We start from the raw sequence: 10,033 nt of genomic DNA, 5'->3' as shown, positions 1-10,033 counted from the left end.
AGATGGCTCTGAGCAGTGTGACTACTTTAAGGAATGGTGCTCAAGAGTCTACAGTCACAGGCCCTCCAAAAATTAGAGCAACGCCATCTTTAGGTCTTGTTCTAGTCTACCTTTGGAATACAGGTTTATGATGTTGGGTTGACCCTACTATCAAAGGGAATGAAGAGTCTGTCTGGATTATCTAGCTTATTTCATCTATGAAAACAGCCTGAACTGACAACTGAGGCTCACATTTCATTTCTTTTAGTCTAAATCATCCTGGTTGTCTGTTTTCCTGCAGTAAACTAATGGTGAAATCATAACTGTGTCCCTTGCTTGGTGCTGTATCTAATCCAGTGGTCCCCAAAAACTACAAACTGCTAACAGTTTGCAAACATTTATTGTGTTAATATATAGTTGATTTTATGGCAATATCAATGTTAACAATCATGTTATTTATCCCCCTCATTTTAGAGAAAAGGAAATGGAGATATAAAGAAGAGGTAATGTGACTTGCCTGAATTAATCCTTCAAGTTAGTGACACAGCTGAAGCTAGAATCCAGGTCCCCTAATTCCCAGGATTTAATTCTTTAAATGGCACCATTTCGCATGTAGAGGTATGTACCATTATTTCCATGTAAGCCCCCAACAATTTTTTCTCTTTGATTTGAAGTCATACTATTATAACATTATAAGTCCTAATATATATTAAAGCAGGCAGGCAGGTTGAGAATTAACCAACTTTGCAGAAAACACAATCTCATACAAAAGTAAAATTTTCTAGGTAACAACAAAGGTTTCCTGGTTTTATAGAACCCAACATGCAAAACAAGAATGTTACAAAACAGTCATACTAAAGTTGACTGCATTAAGATGATCACTTGGTAGAGCGTTCTGAGGCAAAGAAACAAAGTTAAAATGGTAAGAGCCACTGCCAAATGAAGACCAGAAGTCAAAATAAGCATCTTTGAAGTTCTAATGGAAGCCATGAAAAAGTATAATCTATTGGGTCATCAGAAAAGTCATGATACAGTTTTGCATTTAAAAAAAAATTACATCATGACTTTTCTGAAAACCCAATATTTGAGAGGAACTTAGTTTATCCAGAAAATATCAGGGCCCTAGTAATGATCCTAGAGAATGGCCTTTCTCGATCACACAAATAGCAGCGCTATCACTGTTTGTCTTTGTTTTTGTTTGTTTGTTTGTTTTAGAGAGACAGATTTTTGCTATAGGGTACATATACCCGCTGGAGAGACAGAGAGAAACAGAGAGACAGAAAGTGAGAAATCACCCCCCATGCCACAATCCCTTCTCCTCCATTCTCTTCTCAGGATTTTGGGCACAATGCACATGCGCGCAGCATGAGGTTTAAGCCAATGGGTCCAGGACTTGAACCATGGTCAGCTATCTGGGAGTTCAGCAACGCAACCATTACACCATCTGCTTGTCCCAACCACTGTTCTAGTCACTGAGGCCTACACTGAAGGCCTCCCTATACCTCCCCCACTACAAACTTCTGTTTCTTCTTACTTTGAAATAAGTCTACAAATCTCCCCTTCTCGGGTCCAACAGTTAGCGTAATAGCTATGTCGCTGAACTCCCATGTAGCTGACCACAGTTCAAGTCCCAGACCTGGTGGCTTAAACTCAATATAATCTTCTCTCTCCTCTCCTTTGATTACCAGCATTCAAGATGAGATTCTATTGACTAGTGGCAAAATCCCATTTTCTCCTGCTCTACCTTGCCATTGGCACTGCTATAGGAACAAAATTTTTAAGAATTTTTGCCATAGGGCACATGCACTGCCATTAAGAGACAGAGAGAGGGGGAAAGTGAGAAATCATCCCCCAGAGGAGATGGCCATGCCACAATCCCTTCTCCATTCCCTTGTAGGATTTTTGGGCATGAACTCACATGTACCTGGCATGATTTTCAAGCTGCCGGGTTTGGGACTCAAACTGCACAGTTGGCCATGTGAGATCCAGCTGCCTTAACCCCCCATACCACATGCTGGTCCCAGAAGTCACCTTTTAACATATAGCATTCTCAATCACTTCTTTAAGAATCACAGTGGCTCCTCAATAGCTACAAGATCAAGTTCTACCTTTTCAACTGGATAGTGTATTCACTAATAAGAGGGCCCAGTTTACTTGTTCCTGCATTCTTCTATTTCTTTTCCAAATGCTGCCCTACTCAAGACAGTGCAAATTTCTACCCTGGACTTCCACTCCTACCCCATTTGTAAAGGAAGTATTCTTGCAACTCACACATCTGCCTATCCAGATCCTACCCAACCATTAAGGTGCAGCTTAGGTTCTACCTCTTTCATATATTCACTTTTCCTAGCCATTTCCCAATAACTCCAGCTAATCTGGATCTTTACAATTTGATTTAGCACCAGCTATGTTCAAGACACTGGTCTCCTACTTGCTTTTTAAAAAATGGAAAAAATTAACAGGTAAAATTAGTGACCTGTAAAGCAAAGTCCTGCTCTGAAACAGAGATGGACAAATGTTTATATAATCCTTGATGATTCTGTGGTATTATGGACAGTGTCAGGCTATCAGGTGACAGGTTTTACAGTCTCTCTACCTCACAAGATGAAAATAACCTCTTAAGTGTGTGTGTGTGTGTGTGTGTGTGTGTGTGTGTGTGTGTGTGTTTTACTTGCCAGAAGGTGCATGCAGTTGCTATGGAGAGATAATGACAGAGAGAGAGGGAAAGGGATAAAGCACCTCCCAGTGGGGCATGTTCATACCACAATACCATCTCCTCTATTTCTCTGTCCTATCAGGATTTGGGGCATGTACACACACATGCTCAGTGAGCTTTTCACGGTGCAAGGGCTCGGATTTGAGCCACAGTCAGCGATGTGAGATCCAGTTCCCTTAACCATTAGACTATGGGGCCAGCTCCAGAATATCTTAAATGTTCTTCATCCATGACACATTATCTGTTTGTTTTAGAATCAGAGAATCTTAGAATATATGAGAGGGAAGGAATTTATTAGGTTGTCTAGAAAGAGATGATGTATTTTTCTGTTTTTCTATGTAAAAATGAGTCATGACTTTCCCAGCGACCCATAGATCATTAATTATACTTTGTACGTGAGAAAACTGAGGTTCACTTCTGTTTCCTCGGATGTCTATGTTTTCCTTCCCATTAGAAAGACATGGCTCTTAAATTAATAAAACATTTTTTATAAAGATGTTCAACAGCATGTATTGAGAGCTTTAAAGATTATCCCAATTTTTGACCCAGCAATTTGACTTGAGGAAGCTATACCAAGCAAATAATCCTAAAAAGTGTAAAGATCTTTTGGCACAAAAATATCTATTAAAGCTTCATATACAACAATGGAAATAAATGGGAGAATCTTAAATATCCCCCAAATGGGACTGGTTAATTAAATTATAGTATACCTGACTTGACCCTAGGAACTATTAGTAGCCATTTAACATGGAAGTTTAATATATGATAGTTTGAAGCATATTGTTTAATCTCACCTAGCAGCATCTCTTCTCCACAAAGGAAATTAGTGGTAGGAAGGGTAGGAGCTACAAAAGTTTTAGTACTGATAATTATGTATGAAAAATTCCTACAAAATACCAAATGAAGATAATTTAATACCAAAATGTATAGTAAGGATGAGGTCATTTTATAATGAATGGAGGTAAATGACTGGAAAGATTTCTTTATTTTAAGCCATATTACTATATTTTTAATAATACTGTATTCATTATTTATTATTCTAAGTATGCTTTTTATAATTTTTATTTTGAAATAATTTCAGAGACATAGGAAAGTTATAAAAATAATACAAAGAACTCCCACATACCATTGACATAGGTTCTCTAATTTCTATCATAAAACAAAAAATAAAGAAGTCTCTCTTCACCACTTAAGGAGGTTTGGCCAATAAGCTCCTATGTGAACATTGTCGTTTTAGATTTCAAAGTAAAGAGGCATGTGGGATCTGGGATTAAGGCTACACCAAGACTTATAATCAGAGGCAAAAATGTTAACAAATTACACTGCTTGTTATTTGCTGTAATCAGTGTCATTCCTTTCTGCCTTTTCCTCAACTACTTCAAGGAACATCATGTAGACAGAGTGATAATGAGTGTTGAGCAACAGATTTAAACTCCCCCATGCAGCTGAGTGACTTCAGAGGAACAAACAGATATTTTTCTTTCATGTCTTCATACCCTAGTAAAAATGAAAAGTAATTATTTAATCCAGCTGCCAGTGGTTTTACAGAACTTTCCTCAACACCAGAGAGAAGTAGAAGAGATTACAAAAATAAAAATACCACACATTCATATCCATGAAAAAATACATTATACAAATGAAAATAACCAAGTCTCAACATAGATACTATATAATTTTACACTAAAATAGAAAGAGTCCCCTGTATTATAGACATTTTAGAGGTGGAAGAGACATTTGGGTCATCCAACTCTATATAATAAAACTTTCTACAATAATAAAAATGTTCTGGACCTCTGACTGTATTGGCCCTTTGGGTTCAGTAGTAAGGCACCCCCCCAGCCAGGGTCTCCTCTTCCAGACCCTAGTGGTAGTCAGATAAGCAAGAGTCTCTCTCCGTCTTGTTCTTCTCTGTCTCTTCTAACTTTTCTTACCCACCTATTTAAAAGAAAACAGCTCTCTGTTCCTTTTTTGCTTTTCTCTTGCTAATTTGTCTCCTCTTCCTTCAACTAAGACAGAAAACATCCAGGCACTTCTACCTCTGACTGTGTAGGCCCTTCAAGGGTTTTCCACTTTTAACCCAATTTCATTACCTACAACATAATTTATGGTTTTTCTCTCCTCTATTTATTCTAGTACTTTCCTTTTTTTCTTGCCCTTTCTTCCTATTTCTTTTTCCTATTTTTCTTTTATCTTACTTTCCTGTTTTACCATTCAGTCCTTACCCACTACCTAGAGATTAGGTGCACAGTAGCTAAACATCTGAACATTGTGAGTTTTAGAGAATTCTTTGCAACTCACTGTAGTGGTTAAAAAAGAGTTAAATTCCCCCATCATAAATCTGATAGCAAAACTACTCCTGTGATTCCAACACTGGATGACACATTAGAAGGGAGAAAATTGCACCAAACTATTACACAGTACGGGAAATACATGAGCTCACAATCACAGAATCCTTCTCCAACAAATTAGCCAAAATTGAATACATTACCAAATGACTAAAAATCAGAGAAGAGACCCAAGGATAAGAGAATCAAGTAATACATCTCCCACAAAGGAACATTGTAACTTGTCTCCAAGTAGAGAAAATTTAGAGAATATCACCAAAATGTCAGAAAAATTATTTAGAATGTTTATAGTAAATACTTATGGTAACAAAACTCTATGAGATTCAAGAGAAAAGAGACATTGAGCTCCAAGAGATAAGGAGTACTTCCATGATATGAAAAAAGAATTGGACATCATAAAAAAAGAATCAATAAGAACTATTAGGTATGAAGGCTGTAATACAGGAAATCAAAACCTCCCTTGAAAGTATTAAAAACAGGTTAGACCATGCAGAAGATTGAATTTTGGGAGTAGAAGACAAAACCTCTGACCTAGAAAAAATTATCAAAACTACTGAGAAAACAGCCAAAAAAAATGAGGATAATATATGAGAAATACTAGATACCATGAAACACCCAAACATTCAAATAATTGGTATCCCAGAAGGTGAAGAAACTAATAAGGGCATTGATAATCTATTCCACAAAATTCTGGAAGAAAACTTTTCAAGTCTAGAGAGAATGCAAGCAAGGAAAGAATGGGGAAATATATTCAAAGTGTTAAATAGAAAACAATTTCAACCAAGAATACTATACCCAGCAAGATTATCCTTCATGTGGGAAAAAAAGATAAAAATGTTCTCGAATAAACAAAACCTAAAAGAATTTACAAACTCCAGACCAGCTCTTCAAGAAATTCTGAAAAAATTACTATACCAAGAAAACTAAAGCCAGAAAGATAGCAATAAAAGAACAAAAAACAACCAAGAATATGGCCAACTTAATGACAGGGGCAAGACTGAAAATAACAATAATTACATTGAATGTTAATGGATTAAATTCTCTCTGATCAAGAGACACAGTCTGGCTGAATGGATTAAAAACCAGAAACCCATCATCTGTTGCCTACAAGAAACTCATCTCATAGATAAATACATACATAGACTAAAAGTGAAGGGCTAGAAAATGGTATTCCATGCAAGTGGAAACCAAGAAAGAGCAGGAGTCGCTATACTGATTTCAGCAAAAATAGACTGTAAGACAAAAACTGTAAGATGATACAATGAATGGCATTATATAGTAGTGAAAGGGCTGATTCGCCAAGAATATATAATGCTTCTAAATACCTATGCACCCAACTCAGGAGTGCCCAAATATGTAAAGAAAGACTGCTAGATCTAAAATGAAAGTAGACTGACACACCATTAGCTAGACTAATTAAGAAGAGAAAAAGGAACTAGATATATCAAATTTGAATCAGGTAACATCACAACAGACATAGTAGAAATACAAAACAGCATTTGAGGATAATATGACTGACTATATGCCAACAAAGAAGAAAACATGGATGAAATGGACAAATTCCTGGACACGTAAAATATACTAAGATTGACTCAAGAGAACACAGAGAGACTGAATAGACCTAAAACAAACAGTGATATTGAATCTGTAATAACCTCCTAACAAAGAAAAGTCCAGGTCCCAAAATATCAGAAAAAGAATTTAGAATATTTATAGTAACAAAACTCTATGAGATGCAAGAGAAAAGAGATGTTGAGCTCCAAAGGATGAGGACTACTTCCATGATATGAAAGAAAAATTGGACACCATAAAAAAGAATCAATCAAAACTGTTAGATATGAAGGCTATAATACAGGAAATCAAAACCTCCCTCGAAAGTATTAAAAGCAGGTTAGATCATACAGAAGATTGAATTTTGGGAGTAGGTTCAGGTCCCAGATTCACTGCTGAATTTTACAAAACTTTTAAAGAAGAGGTAATCCCCATCCTACTCACACTGTTTCTAGAGATCCAAAAGTAAGGAACCTTTCCAAATTCATTCTATGAAGCCTCCATTACCCTCATTCCCAAAATTGATAAGGATACAACAAAAGGAAAACTACAGAAGAATATCTCTAATGAATATAGATGCAAAAATTCTGAACAAGATACTTGCTAACCTTATTCAACAGCATATTAAAAAGGTTATTTATTATGAACAGATAGACTTTATTCAAGGGATGTAACAGTGATTCAACATATGCAAAACCATAAATATAATACACCATATTAACAGAAAGAAAGATAGAAACCATATGATCATTTCAATAGATACGGAAAAAGCATTTGGCAAAATAAAACATTTCTGTACAATTAAGACTCTCAGTAAAATCAGCATAGAAGGATCATTTCTTAGCATAAGAAAAGCCATCTATGAAAAACCTATAACTAACATTATACAGAATGGGGGAAAGCTCAGCTTTTCAACTAAAAACTGGTACAAAACAAGGCCGCCCACTTACTCTGCTCCTATTCAATATAGTACTGGAAGTCCTAGCCAATGCAATCAGACAAGAGAATGAAATAAAAGTCATTCCCATATTTTGCTGACATTATCTCTGTTTGCAGATAGCATGATTGTATACATAGAAGACCCAATAGTAACCATGAAGAAACTTCTCAAAGTAATAAATACATACTGTAAAGTGGCAGGATAAAAAATTAACTTTCAAAAATCTATAGCGTTTCTATATACAAACAAGCAGACAGAGACAGAAATGAGAAAGTAATCCCATTTACCAAAGCCACAAGAAGTATAAGACACCTAGGAATAAAACTAGCAAAGGAAGTCAAAAATCTCTACAAAGAAAACTATGAAAACCTTAATAAATATAAATCAAAAAGTACACAAAAACATGGAAGGAGGGACCAGCAGGTGGCGTGGTGGTTAAGGCACTGAACACTCCCACATGGCCGACCAGGATTCGAGTCCTGGATCTGGTGGCTTGCTTTCTCATTTCCTCTCACTCTCACTCTCACCCTCTGTCTCTCTCTGGTCAAATTTAAAAAAAAAAAATCAATAAATGAATAGATAAAATAAAATAAATAACTATTTTTAAAAAGTGGAAGGATATCCCATGTTCCTGGATTGGCAGAATTAATATCATCAAAATGGCAATCTTACCCAAATTAATCTACATATTTCATGCAATCCCTATAAAATTACAAGAGACATTCTTCACAGATATAGAAAAGACAATCACAGAATTTGTCTGGAATTATATTAAAAAAAAAAAAACATATTGCCTAAGTCATTCTGCACAAGAAGAATGGAGTGGGTGGCCTCTCACTTCCTGACACCAAAATATATTAGAAATCTATGATAATCAAAACAGCATGGTATTGGCACAAAAACAGACATGAGGACCAATGAAACAGAGTGTAGACCCCAGAAATAAATTCCAAAACATACATCCAATTGATCTTTGACAAAGGGTACCAGTCAATTCACTGGGAAAAGGAAACCTTCTTGAGCAAATGGTGCTGGAAAAACTGGGTATCCACCTACACAAAGATGAATCTGAATCCCTGTCACCATTAACAAAAACCAATTCAAAGTGGATCAAAGATCTAAACCTAAGACCACCAACTCTAAAACTACTGGTGGAAAACACTGGAGAAACTCTGGGAGACATTTGGGTAGGCAAAGACTTCTTAAGCAAGACCTCCAAAGCACAGGCAATAATCCCCAAAATAGACAGGTGGGATTACATCAAATTAAGGAGTTTCTGCACAGCAAAGGACACCGTAATTAATGTGAATCAACAACCCTCAGAAGGGGAGGGAATTTTTTTAAGTGTGCCTCAGATAAGGAACTGATAACCAGAATACACAGGGAACTCAAGAGGCTTACATGGAAAAAAAATGATTAACCCAATTAAAAGATGGGAAAATGAGCTGAATAAACAACTCTCTAAGGAAGACATATGAACAGCCAAAAAGCATATAAAAAAAAAAATGCTCAACATCCTTCATCATAAGGGAGATGCAGATCAAAAATACAATGAGATACCACCTAACCCCAGTCAGAATGGTGAAGATTAAAAATTTAAAAATTATAAGTGCTGGAGGGGGTGTGGTGAAAGAGCAACACTCCTACATTGTTGGTGGGAATGTAAATTGTCCAGTCACTGTGGAGAACAATGTAGAAGTTCCTCAAAGACCTTCAAGTAGAACTACTATATGATCCAGCAAGTCCACTACTAGGTATCTACCCAAAGGACAGGAGAGAACTCAGTTGGAAAATCATTTCCACAACTATATTTATTGCAGCACTATTCACAATCGGTAAGACATGGAACCAATCCAAATGTCCACAAACAGATGAATGGACTGGAAAAGTGTGGCACATATGCTCCACGGAATACTATTCAGCCATAAAAGACAACAAGGCCCTGGAATTTGATAGAAAGTGGACAAATATAAAAGGTTTGTTGCTGAGTGAAGCAAGTAAGGCTATAAAAGAGACATTATATGCCTCCACTTAACATATACACACTATGTAAGAGACTGAAAGCTCAGACGACATAAAAGCATTAAAGATTGTCATGGATACTAGAAACAAAGTGGAAAGAGAGTGTGGGAGAGGAACAGTGTAGGAAAGGAAATTTGGGGGAAAAAATAGAGAGGTAAGACATTTGTGGGACACAGATATGGTTTATTATCTGTTGATGAGGATGTGTATAGTATTCTCAACTGGGCTGGACTGAGGTGTATATCATGCTAGGTAAAGTCTCTTCACAATCTAAATGATGTATAGCAATTGAATGTATAAATAATAATAATGATAATAACAAAATATTCTGTATCTGCCCTATTCAATACCATAGCTATGAGCCACATGTTGTTACTGTGTTAAAATGTCACTGGTCCAACCAAAGAACTGAATTTTTAGTTTTATTTCATTTAAATTAATTTAAACAGCCACATCTAGCTAGTGGCTAATACTCAGTGG

General features: G+C 36.2%; 1 protein-coding gene across 1 annotated transcript in view; it reads left to right on the top strand.

Moving 5' to 3' along the window:
- Positions 1-470: 470 nt before the first annotated feature.
- Positions 471-10,033, top strand: part of TRPC5 (transient receptor potential cation channel subfamily C member 5) — a 235,155-nt gene continuing 225,592 nt past the window's right edge. Inside the window, exon 1 of the mRNA XM_006167735.2 lies at positions 471-597. The gene's annotated coding sequence lies outside the window, so the exon portion shown is untranslated. The remainder of the gene's footprint in view (positions 598-10,033) is intronic.

This window comes from Tupaia chinensis, unplaced genomic scaffold (genome assembly GCF_000334495.1).
Source record: "Tupaia chinensis unplaced genomic scaffold, TupChi_1.0 Scaffold144991_2, whole genome shotgun sequence".
NCBI classification, from domain to species: Eukaryota; Metazoa; Chordata; class Mammalia; order Scandentia; family Tupaiidae; genus Tupaia; species Tupaia belangeri.
The sequence above is the reverse complement of the archived record's forward strand: the minus strand, read 5'-3'. Positions and strand labels throughout refer to the sequence as shown.